Genomic DNA, 12077 nt, shown 5'->3' with positions numbered 1-12077 from the left:
AATTCTGCAAGTGCCAAGACCAGCTTTCCTTGATCTTTGCTGCACACCGACAGTTGCATAACAACTGAAATTATACCTGTCATTCAATTTGTCTGTATTTTGGTAATTGCACAGCTTGCTGAACTTTGTTCTGAATCTGTAATTAGCTACTTCTCGCAGAAAAATGAGTTACTATTCCAGTCCACTCAAGACTTGTAAGTGACTATATTTGGATCTTCCAGGAGTCAGTAAGTCTGTCTGTATTTTAGCCTCATTTATAACTTCATGGAAGGCTGATCTTTGCTTTGTACTTCATGGCCAATTGTGCTCCTGTAAGGTTAAATGTAGCCTAATTTGTTTAATATTATAGATCTAAAATAATATTATAGGTCTGAAATAATATATTTCTTTTAGTAATGGTTCACTTTTAGACATTTCAGACATATTTGTTCCTGTACTTACAGCATATGGATTTTAGACTAAAAGGTTCGTACCTAATTATATGGAATTTAATAAATCTAGCAATCAAGCCATGCAAAGCAGAATTGATGTGTGGTAATGCCACCAGGCTGTCTAGAATATAAAGTGATTTAGAGAGAAAAGCAGGACCTTGGAGGGGGAAGGCTGTGCTATAACTTTTAAGCTTTCAAGGTTTATATATATATTTTTTTTTTCAGTAGAGGGATAAAAGAATAGTGTTTTGTTAGAAGAGTAAGAGGCAATGGGTTTAGAGAAAATATTTTACAGCTGCACAAGAAGAGTAGGTTGCATGCATTAGTTCCAGCAGTAACAGGATGCTGGATTTATGTATGGCCCTGGATGTTTGTGACAATTTATGCCTAAACTTCCTATCTCTAAAACAGAGATTGAGAAGAGATAACTCTCTTTCTGAATCTTCTTTTGTGACACTGTATGACACTGTTAATCTCTTGTCTTCTCAAGATTTTACATGGTAGATGGTTTTTTTGTATAGCAGAACCTTCACTGAGTTTTATCTTGTAAAACATTACAGAACTCCCTGGTTACTTGGCACAGAAGTATTGCAGTCCAAACTAGAAGCAATAAAAAGTGAAGTCACAGGGAAAATCACGTCCTAAGAATGACAGTTTCCTGGACAAATAATTCAGTGAGGTAGGGCAGTTGTGCACTGTTTTGATGAGCTCTTGTTCTCAGGCCGAAGAATGTCTTGAAGTAGTAGAAAAAGGGCTTGGCACCATTTGTTCTCTCTTCCAGACGGTCCTGGTGACAATATAGGTTACATCTGTTTGTCTGGACATGTGATGCTGACTAGTGATGACTTTTTGAAGTCTGGCATATGCGTCAAAGCAAAGTGATGAAGTGCTGAACAAGCCAAACCGTTTATTGACTTTGGTGCGTCCTGGAACAAGTCCTGGGCTATTTTGGTTCTTGGCCTGTGATGGATCTGTCGTGCAGGTCTGCACCTCAAGCAGCATTACCAAAGCGTGAGAGAGATCCTAAGAATAAAAGAGTGAGAAAGTGGTCTCTGTGGAAGGCTACAGGCAAAGCTATTTTGGTGGAGGAGCCGCTCCAGCAGCAGGGCAGAGTGGGGTGGGAGTGCAAGTCGTGCTGTGTACAGCACAGGGGGGCAGGTGCTTGTGAGGAGCCTCTCCCCTCCCTCTGCTGCAGCCTGACGTATGTGTTGGTGGCTCGGGATGCTGCAGTCCTTGTAGGAAAACTGGGATGAAGGCAGAATGAAGTGTTTCTGGAGATTTGTGAGTAAAAACATACATACATACATACGTGCATACTCATGGGGAAGAAAAAAAAAAAGACATGACTTTATGACATGACATCAAGAAATGTGAGTATTATGTATTTGGAACTCCCCGCTATGACTCTGCCAGCTTTACAGGGGGAATATCCAAGTCAACCTGAGGCAAAAAAATCAAGAGCAGTGAGTTTCCAGCTCAGTGGAGCATATTTCACCTCTTCCCCAAGGGGAAATGTAGAACATTTCCTTATAATTCAGGTGTGTAAATGAGAAGCACTGTGGGTGCATTATATCAGTCTTACAGAATCATTTTTTCAAGGGTGGTATTTAATCTGTGGTCACTCCTCTTACCAAAATAAGTTGGTTGTTCTGATTCATTTGCAGCTGATTTGGATGTCAAATAAGATATTTAGGTTTAGCGTGCTCATTTGCATAGTTTAACACATTGCAGGAGCATGACCGTCAGCATATAAAAGATACTTTTGGAAAAGAATATACTATGTATGAGTGTTCTAAGTCTTTCTTTAGAGTTCTGCACTGTTCAGTTAAATTAATGAAGATGCCTAATTTATTAGATAACTGAATCCTGTTGATGCTTACATTTCTAAAGAATCATGTAAGGTATATAAAAAGTGAGTTTTGATCCAAGCTGAAATGACAGCACTGTCCTACCCTTTTATTCATTAGATACTCTGAGGAAATAGCCTTTGACACACACATCTCAGAACAAATGTATTTTACCATATTATTGACAGACTAACAGCCCTGTATAAGTCAGTATTTCCTGCAGTTCAGCTCAGCCTAATTTGCTCTAACAATAAGGTGCCCATGGGCTGAGGTTGCTGTACAGAGGACTGATTCTTTTTTCTGTTCTCTTCATGTCCTTTCATCAGTCATGGTTTCATTATTTCAATAGTGATGCACTATTAACCAAGGAACATCCATGGAGATGCCCAGGGGTATTGGAAGGATCTCCTGGATCAGTGAAAGAAAATCGCAGAGTGGTTGATGTTGGAGGAAACCTCTGGGGGTTGTGTGGCCCAAACCCCAGGCTCAAATAGGCTGCTCAGAACTGTGTCCAAAACAGCTTCTGAGTATCCCCAAGGATGGAGACTCCACCACCTGCCTGGGCGACCTGTGCCAGTGCTCGCTCACCCTCACAGTGAAAAAGTGTTTCCTGACGCTCAGAGGGAACCTCCTGTGTTTGTTTGTGCCCATCTTTTGTGGTCCTGTCACTGGGCACTGCTGAAAGGAGCCTGGCCCCATCTTCTTTGCACCTTCCCTTCAGGAACAGAAAACTGAGAAACATTAATAAGGGTTGGAAACAAAAGTGGAAGGACAGAGGAAGCTGTGATACCACTTGCAGCTAATTCAGAATTGGTGTGGGAAAGTGTTCAGCATTTCAAGTGACAAAAACATCACTTGCCTTGAGATCTTTATCTGGATTTATCTTAGTAGCTGGTACAAATGGCAACACCTTCCTTAGATTTTAACATCAGAACTGAATTTATTTTTATCTTTTTGCTATTCTGTTTGTATTGAGTTTATGACATGGGGATGATCCAGTGCTACAGCTATCCTGGTTTTCTTGTCTAAGCACTCTCAAGGATGATGTTTTTTTCAGTGAGAGACAGCACAAAATGAGGATTGAAATATTGGGAGTGCTGCAAGTCTGCATAAAAAAAACCTCATGCAACTGGATGCAATATTATCCAAGTAATGAATCCCCCATGTATGGAATGAGGTATTTGCATTCACTTGTTACCCTTGCCTGAACCAAGACTTTCCCCCCTTTGCCTTTGAAACAGAAATTTTCTTTGAAAACGGTTCTATATAGAGCCAGATTGTAAATACAGTGGAGTACAAGTGACTTTGAACAAGATTGGTGTGAGCCTTGGGGGTATTTTCTTATTAATGTATTTAATTTTGAAAGGTTTTTAATAGACTCTTTCCTTTTGAGTTGTGGAGCACCTTAAATTGTCTGGCAAACTTTTCTTCAATTCAGAGTGCAAGACAGAGTTACATGTGTCTGCTTTGGACAATGGTAGAGATTGGGTCTCATCTTCATATCCTCTGCCAAAAAGTGGAGAATTACAGTGCTACAGGGGATGAGTTCATAGTTTAAATATTTAGATTCTAGAACAGGAAATTAAAAAGGCTGAAAAAAAAATGTGCAAGACTATCCCCTAAATCTGATATTTTACCGATCACTCAATCTGAGTATATTTTTAAATTGTAATCTTATCATTTCTTAAAACCAAAAGTTTTGGGTGAAGATGATACAATCTCTGAGGGGAAAAAAAAAGTAATAGAATATTATCTTTTTAAAAGTAGCTTGGATCATCAAATTGCATTCAGGGCGGCTCACTATTCCAGCAGGCTCTGCAGGATATTTCAAGTAAAGATAGTCTGCATATGTGTGAGTACTTGTTAACAGAAACAGTAAAGAAAATGCTGCTTCTTTGGTTTGACTCTCTGAGGAACTCAACCACCCTTTTTAGTAAGGCTCAGAAGTGCTCCAGTCTTGCTTCTGAACTTTCTTCTTTTCCCATTGTCCTCATGTGCAAAGTGATGTGGAAGTTCTCTAAGCTGTAAAAATCCATGGGCTCTGGATATATCTCATCTATTCTTAATAACCTGGACTGTGTGAGGAGGTAAGTCAAAATTCCAAGCAGAACTCTAAATTTTTGGAACAACTGCAGAGTGTAATAGGAACTCAGCAACTGAAGTGTGTGTGTTCTTGACTACTGAAGCACGAAGAAAATCCAATAATCTACTAGGATCTAATTCAGTGTTGTAAAGTTTTATTATCTGCTAGTTTTAATATGATTGCAGTGGAATTAATAATGGAAGATTTATATTATCTTCTTTTCTCTGTTTGTCTTCTTTTCATTGCTGAAATACTGCTTGCAATAATTATTCTCTGAGTAGCCAGGATTGTTTTTCTTGACAGAAGGTTGTATTTTGCAGCTTTGATAATGATCAGAACGCATTCGGAGAAGGTCCATTTGGTTCTGTAGTGTAGTACCTGAACACACAGATGTGAAAAGCATTTAATCAAATTTTAGTTCCCCCTCAGCCTTTTTATTAACGACACCATTTCTTCAATATATCCCTCATAATTCAATTTCTTTAGCTGTTTAAATAATTTTTTGTTCTTTAAGTGTCCTTCTTGTGTCTGACACTTCTACCAGGGTTTTGAAACAGCAGACAGTTTTATAGGTGAAATCTTAGTGGTGCCTCAGAGAAACTGTCTTGAATGTCTATAAAAGCAGCACAAAATGATAATGGCTTTCTCTTACCTTTAGTACATTCTTTTATAGCTGATTGAAAAAATAGAAAGCTGCTTAAGTAAGAACTTCTTTAACTGTCATTAATATTCAGATAATTCATTTTTTTACACTTTCAGTGATAGTTTTCTGATAGGCCACCACTTCAAATGGCTGTCAGCAGCTTACTGTGACATTCCTATTGCCCACTGAGTTATTCCAAGTTTAATGTTTTAATCTTTAATGAAGTCTATAGAAAAGTTTCAGTGGCATGTCCCTGAACAACCCCTTGCTTGAAAAGGGCCACCTTCTAGCCCATGAGCTAAACTGAAGCTTTTGTGACTGGAAACACATTAGAAAGGTCTTTGGTCAGAGAACAAGCTTGAAAAAAAGCTCAATTCTTAAAAAGCCACTTATCGTCCTTAAAATATGTAAGCAAATGCTGTGAAACTTGACTAAACTCATTGTAAAAATATTGCTGCTTTTTTTTTTTTTTATTTTTTGCTAAGACTATTGTAAAAAGCTTCTCCTAGCACTGAAAAAACACACCTGAATGAGCATTCTGGATGTAGTGTAGGAATTGCTTCTGTCACAAACTGCAGAAATACTGGCTGATATAAACCCAAAGCTGACAGAAACCAGATCTCTAGATGGCCTTCCAAGACATTGGAACTCAATAATCAGCTGTCAGAAAACCTCCCAGTTCTAGTAACTCAAAAAGTTTGCAATTAATTTTGGGGAATTTATGTAAGTCTCTTTCCCAGTGCTCATATTCCCATGGTTCTTCAGTGTTCTCATTTAACCTACAAGTCTGCAGCCTGCCAAAGACTAATCTCTCTGCACCAAAGGTAACAACATCTGCCAATATTTACATTAAGAATTGGGAAACAATTCCAAATGTAGAGGTGTAGTAATTTTTCTGTTGCAGGAAGGACAACTGTCACTCATCCCCAAGCACATCCATGGGCACGTGCAGCCAGTTCTGCAGAAGTGTAGACTCCATTTATGAAGGTGCCATTACCCAAGGCACTTGACAAAGCAATTTTGCTTGAACTTGGAGCCCTCTCTTGGAATTGAAACATTTAACCTCTGAAGCTGCTTTTATGTTGAGCAATCTCAGTAGAGATTCACCTAATTGCTCACAAATGTTGATCATTATGTTTAGTCGGGCTCTTTAAAGGTAAGTAAAAGGATCTGATTTATTCTGAAGGAGTTGCAGTTTTCCTACTGTCCTTCTGATAACTTCTCACTTTTTCATTACTTTCTCTGCTGAGAACTTTGCTCTTTCCAAAGAGTACTGGTAGGAAAGGTTTTCCTCTTCCAGATGTACTCATGGATACTTATTTTTTGAAGTGCTGTCCTTCTTTATGGTACCTGGGCAAGCCATGCCAGTTTACATGTCAAATGAGCACAATACCTGCTGTGTGCCTGAAGCACCTGCCACACACTGAAGCATCCTGGGTGCACCTGGTGGGAGGCTGAATCAAACATTTCATTACAGGCTTTAGAGAAATTTCTGATCCTTCCATAGAGGATCCTGCAGTGTCTCCTGGCAAGTGAGGAGACTGGTTCAAGATATTTTTGCAGCTCCAAGGAAATTCACAAATACTTTAATGATAAAGGAAATATGACATATAAAATATGAAATGGAATCAATTCCAGTTTATATTTCAGTTGGAGGATCTATGCCCTGTGGTCTGCTTACAGTACACAGGCGTTATGGTGAGAAAGGTGTGTGGTTCATGGTGAGAGAGGCATGGGAAACATTCACTGATCCTTTCTGGGTGGATGTGAATGTGCTTTCTACTGCAGTATGAATATTTTCAGGCACATTGGTGGCTCATAATAACCTTGTTTATAAACCATAGGTGATAGACTTTATGCTGTGTGGTCATGCATAAAAAAACTCTTAGGGCAGAAGGGTGTTTGCACAACCTGTGACTGCTGATGGAGAAAAGGAAACATCAGCAGTGAAAATTCTGCTTCTGCCACATGATGATAACCTTGTGAACCAAGTGCTGGACAGGCCTGAGACTGAGGGGCTTGCAAGGGGTCTGGGAGTCACAGGCTCTTGTAGCAGTGTCTGCTGCACTATTCCTCTTTGAGGAATAGTTCATCTTCTTCTTTCAATTCCTCCTCTTCTCAACCTCTCAACCTCTTCTTCTTTCAAGTCTTCTAGGACAGCAGGCAGTCATTCCTGTGAATAGATAAGCCTTCTTTGGAAGACTTTGACTGCTTTCTGGTTTTGCTTTTCTTTCTTACTTGTACTGCTCTTTCTTCCCTCATGCCTTAAAGTGTCCAGTATGGTTTGAGTTTTAAGTAATAATGAATCACAAGCTCAGCATTCAGCTAGCAGGGAAAAAAAAAGTTTAAGACTGAAGGGTTTTGCAGATCTCTTACCTGGTTCAGGATTTCAGTGTCAGTGACATAATTTTTGTATTTCAAGGCTGAACAGTAGGAATAGACTTGTCCTCGTGTTATTCTGAGCCTGTTGCCTGCCTGGCCAGTGGAGATGGGTGGTTAAGCCTCATCCACAGTGTGAACCTGTGGCGCTCTGCCACTGTGTTAATAGTCGGTGCATGTTCTCAGTGATGAAATATGAAAACGTTTTGATGGTACTTAGGAGCAGGACACAGCAATAAAATTTGCTTTCTACTGTGCTGTCTTACTGCTGTCTCTTGAGCAGCATATGCTGCTGCTTTGCTTGTTTGCTTCATCACTGCCTGTGTTGTCGGGCAAACAGGTTGTCACAGGTAAATCTGCAGATGGTTTTCTTAGCTTTGATCCAATTTGTCTAATTTGTAGGTTCCCTGTGACTTCCTGATTCTCCCTGAACTGTGAGACACAGCAATATTAGAGCCACCTGAAACCACTACGCAGCTCATTTTGAACTAAATTACCCCGAGCATGTAATTATAGCAATTAGTAAAGCTCCCTCTGACTTTCAACATTCTTCAAAAAACACCCTTCTCATGCAAGTTAAGGAAAATGCCCCAGGCCAGTAGCTAGACAGTTAGACAAGTCATTTAAGAATTCTTTTGATGTGACCAGGATAGAGTTTATTGCATGCAATAAAACAATATATCAACTTGGCAAAAGATGTGTAATGATACTGTTGTTTGGGATTCTTAACTGGTGAAAAATGAACTGTGTTTTACAGTTTTTATAGTTGACTCTTTGCAGTGTCTTCATCCATCTCAGTAGTGGGGGAATTCGTAAACACCACTGGAGAGCATTCAGGATGCTACAGAAAATATCTTCCCAGAAGTTAGCCCCATTCCAGGGATATGGTTACTTGTCTAATTCATGCTCTAGAATATAAATGTGTTTTTTGTTTAGAATTAGTTTGTTGGTAGTTTTTGTAAGGGTTTGGGTTTTTTTTGTTTCCTTATGTTTGTTTATCTTTAAATGTTTATTTCTGATTTAATGTAATGTCCTTTATCTGCTCAAAGGAGAATACATAAAATATACAAAATATACAAATACTTAAATATACAAACCACTGGGGTTTAAATTCTGTGAGGTAACAAGACCCTTAAAGTAAAATCTATATTATGACCGATTCCATATTGAGGTGGGATCCTTCTTCCTGTTGGTTTAGCTAACAGTCCACATGACTCTGTTGGAGTTCAGCACTATTGTAAGCTGGCTTGATCTAACATTTTTGAGGAAAAGACTATTCTGTGCCCCAGGGAAAATCTGCCTAGCACTGTGGAGAAAGCTGAAAAAAAAACAAAAGTTGCAGCCATGTAAATGAATTCAGTTCAAAACATTTCCATGGCTTGGTTTGACTGGTCTTACTGCTTTTGACCCTTCTGGACCAAATCTCTTGGCTGTGAGTTCTGTGGTTGGGCTTGTGAATTCAAAGATTTGAAAGTGTGGCAAGAAGTTACTGGTGACTGTCATACTCGTACCTCTGCCTTCCAACCTCAAAGGGATTTCAAGCAGAATTTAGTACTGCAGCAGATTTCTTGCAAACTCCTGGCTTTCCTTGTGTGTCTTTGCATGAGTTGATAGGGAGTGGGCAATTTTGTTCTGCAGGATATTTATATAGAAGCGAGCTCTTGCAGCATGTACGCTGCTATATATTAGTTCTTTCTTTTTATAGGCTGGTGATCTGAAATAGAAGTGACTGGCAAAGAGAAATGTCTTAAGGCACTTGAGCATCTTAACAGAATGCAAAATATTTTCCATGATGTGTATTTACCTACCTAACCAAGAAACCTTCTTTGTGATCCCTCTCTGAGTTTTAAGTGGAATCGTTAATGATTCACACTGGTCTTCTCTCTCCTGATTTATTTAACTCACCCTACTTTATAAGTTTTCTCAAGACAATCAGTCTTGAGCACAGTTCTTTTGGTATTTCCGGTATTTCAAGAAGTGTTCATGCAATCTGCCAAGCAGTGTGTCGTTCTATGCACCTGGACTGGTATTTTTGTATGAATCCCACTTTTTGAGCTCATTGTAATAGCAAATGTGCTGGTCTCTGGAGGTGCACAGGTTCACTTCCCTCAGTGGGAGCAGAGGGGTTGTCACTGTAGCACACTTGCTGCTCTGGAATGTGGTATGGAACATGAGCATGTGGCTTTTCTGTAGGGGGTTCTTTGTGTACTTTAAAAAGAACAGAAAAGACTATCAGGAAGAAAATAGAAACAGCTACCCAGGTCAAAGAAACCACCAAACTATTTGTTTAGCAGTTAGAAATAAAGTGTGCCAAGCTCTGTCTATGCAAAAAAACCCCCACTTGTGTGCAAAGAATTTACTAAATCAAACTTTCTAGTTTGTAGAATGGTGAAACTAATATTCTGTGAGTATAGAACAAGCTTTTCTGCAGCAGTGCACTTGCTCCACGTTTCTTTGGAAGTCTTCAGCCTATTCCAAAGTACAGGCCTGAATCTGGGGTTTGTTTAGTTGACAGTTTTCTTGTGCGCTTGATTACTAGTTTTGTGAGAACATTGTGTGTCCATAGATGTTGTTTTTAATCCTTGTCTCCTTTGCATAATTTGGTGTACATGGAATCTTTTTCTGTATACAAGTCCAGGACAGGATGGTGCATACAGAAACCTGACAGGTAAAGGATAAATTAACAGCAATGATGGAATTTATATCATAATTTGAAAACATTCTTCAGTTTCTTTTTGTGACAAATGAACCTATTTCTACGACTTTCTTCATCTCCTTCTCTTTACCCCTTCTCCATGGTTTGCTGTAGTTTCTCTTTTCTCCAAAGAGAAAGAAGCCACAGTTCTTAGTTTTCTCCTGACCTTTCCAGCTCAGCTCCTGAGGAACTCTGTGTTTTGACATGTTTATTCAACCACATCTCTAAACAGCCCTATGCTGTAGAAGAAATATATTGCCTAATTACATTTGTGTGCCATAGGCATTTGGTTATACTTATTGGGGTGCATAACTGGCTAAAATATTTTTACAGGCATCCCTTAATCTCCTCTGTGAACTTTCAGTACAACACGAAAGAGAAGAAATCTAAATGTCACCAGTAAGTCTGTTAACCATTATAAAAATAAAATCCCTTACATTTATAAAACAGATAACTTAGTTTGTGTCTGTTTCTGTAGCAAAGCAGGCCTTGCTGGACTGGTTGTATCACATCCTGGGAGCTGCTCCTCACAGGATGTGCCTTCCAGCACTTTTGCCAGTTTTATTGCCCTCCTCTGGGCACCCTCAAGGACCTTCACATCCTTCTTCAGTGATGCCCACAGAGCTGCCCACAGTGCTGCAGGTGAGGCCACAGCTGTGCTGAGCTGTCTCTCTTGACAGGCTGCTCATGCTGTGTTTGCACCCCAGGATGTGTTTGCCCCCTTGGCTGCCAGTACACGCTGCTGACTCTCATGGAATCTGCTGATCTGCACCCCCAGATCCCTTTTTCCTTTTAGTTGCATGACTTTAGTGAAACCACATGGTTAATGTCTGACTGATCTACTGAGAACTGGCTCTCCTCCTTTGTCCAGGCGTGGCCACTGACCCTGCATGTTTGTGGCAGCTTTGTTTGCCCATGGATTGTTTCCCTTGTTTCTTGACCTTGAATGAGAATTGTGGCTCTGCTGTCACCATGAATAGTTTTGAGGGGGTTGCACACAACCTTTTCATCAGCATACTTGACCACAGGCAGATGCTTCTTCAGCGTAAACCTTGGTGACCTCACCAGGTCTCTGTCATTTTGAATTCTGTTCACTGTGGTTGTTTTGGTCTGTTTTAGTGTCCTCTGTACCAAAATAATTGTAGGATCGAATTATTCAACAGTTGCACTGTACTTTTTTTATACAAATAGATGAGAAATGCCCAGAGAGCTGTGCAAAGTGTACATAGAAACTACTAGAAGTAATTATCAAGAGATTCTTGGTCCAAAGTCACCATATTTATTACTTTATAACTTTCTGTCAGGAGTTAAGCTGTACTGTGCTGAACAGAAGAATTTTTTTATTTTTTAAAAAGGCCCTTAATAACAACATGAGTTAGTTTTTAATGTCACCCATCTACTGTGCCAAGTCCTGTGGCTTCATTAAATACGTATCAGCCGCTGAAAAAAATATTTTTGTCACATACAGAATTATCCCAGCACCTTCTACAGCCTGGCCAGAATCCACCTGTGGCAAAATATAACTAAAAGATTTGATTAAATAAAGAATTCTTTAAGTAGCTGATCACTTCTATTGTTGCTTTCCTCCTGGAAAGAGTTTCTGTTCTGAAATGGAGGTTTCCATGTTGGGCTGCAGCAAGTTTTTCCTGTTCAGGATAATGATTTGACACACCACTGGTGGAATGATGCTGTTGGCTTTTCTAATGCAATTTCCTGGTGTGATCTCTGGTAGAAGATCAAAACTAATCATGCTGTGTTTGATAAGCTGCAAATGTAGTGACAGTCATAACTGTATGTTTCCTTACTTCACAAAAAAGGAGTTGCTATTTTATATGTATAACTGTGACTGTGTTTTATGACTCCAGATCTCTAAAATCAAGTCTTGAGGATAACATCAAGGTTTGTGCTCAGTTTTGTCACCTGACAGAGGTGAGAGAGACCTTTTTATTGATGCATCAGTTGGTGTGTGTAGGGGAAAATGAAGGGGATGAGATGAAGG

At 39.5% G+C, this 12077-nt stretch overlaps 1 protein-coding gene across 4 annotated transcripts in view; it reads left to right on the top strand.

Annotated features, from left to right (window-relative positions):
* GRIN2A (glutamate ionotropic receptor NMDA type subunit 2A) overlaps nt 1-12077 on the top strand; it is a 161392-nt gene that overhangs the window by 35719 nt on the left and 113596 nt on the right. The gene's annotated exons all lie outside the window — the stretch shown is intronic.

Source organism: Empidonax traillii, unplaced genomic scaffold (genome assembly GCF_003031625.1).
Source record: "Empidonax traillii isolate 1590-97213 ecotype Southwest subspecies unplaced genomic scaffold, ASM303162v1 scaffold173:size850371, whole genome shotgun sequence".
Lineage (NCBI taxonomy): Eukaryota > Metazoa > Chordata > Aves > Passeriformes > Tyrannidae > Empidonax > Empidonax traillii.
The sequence above is the reverse complement of the archived record's forward strand: the minus strand, read 5'-3'. Positions and strand labels throughout refer to the sequence as shown.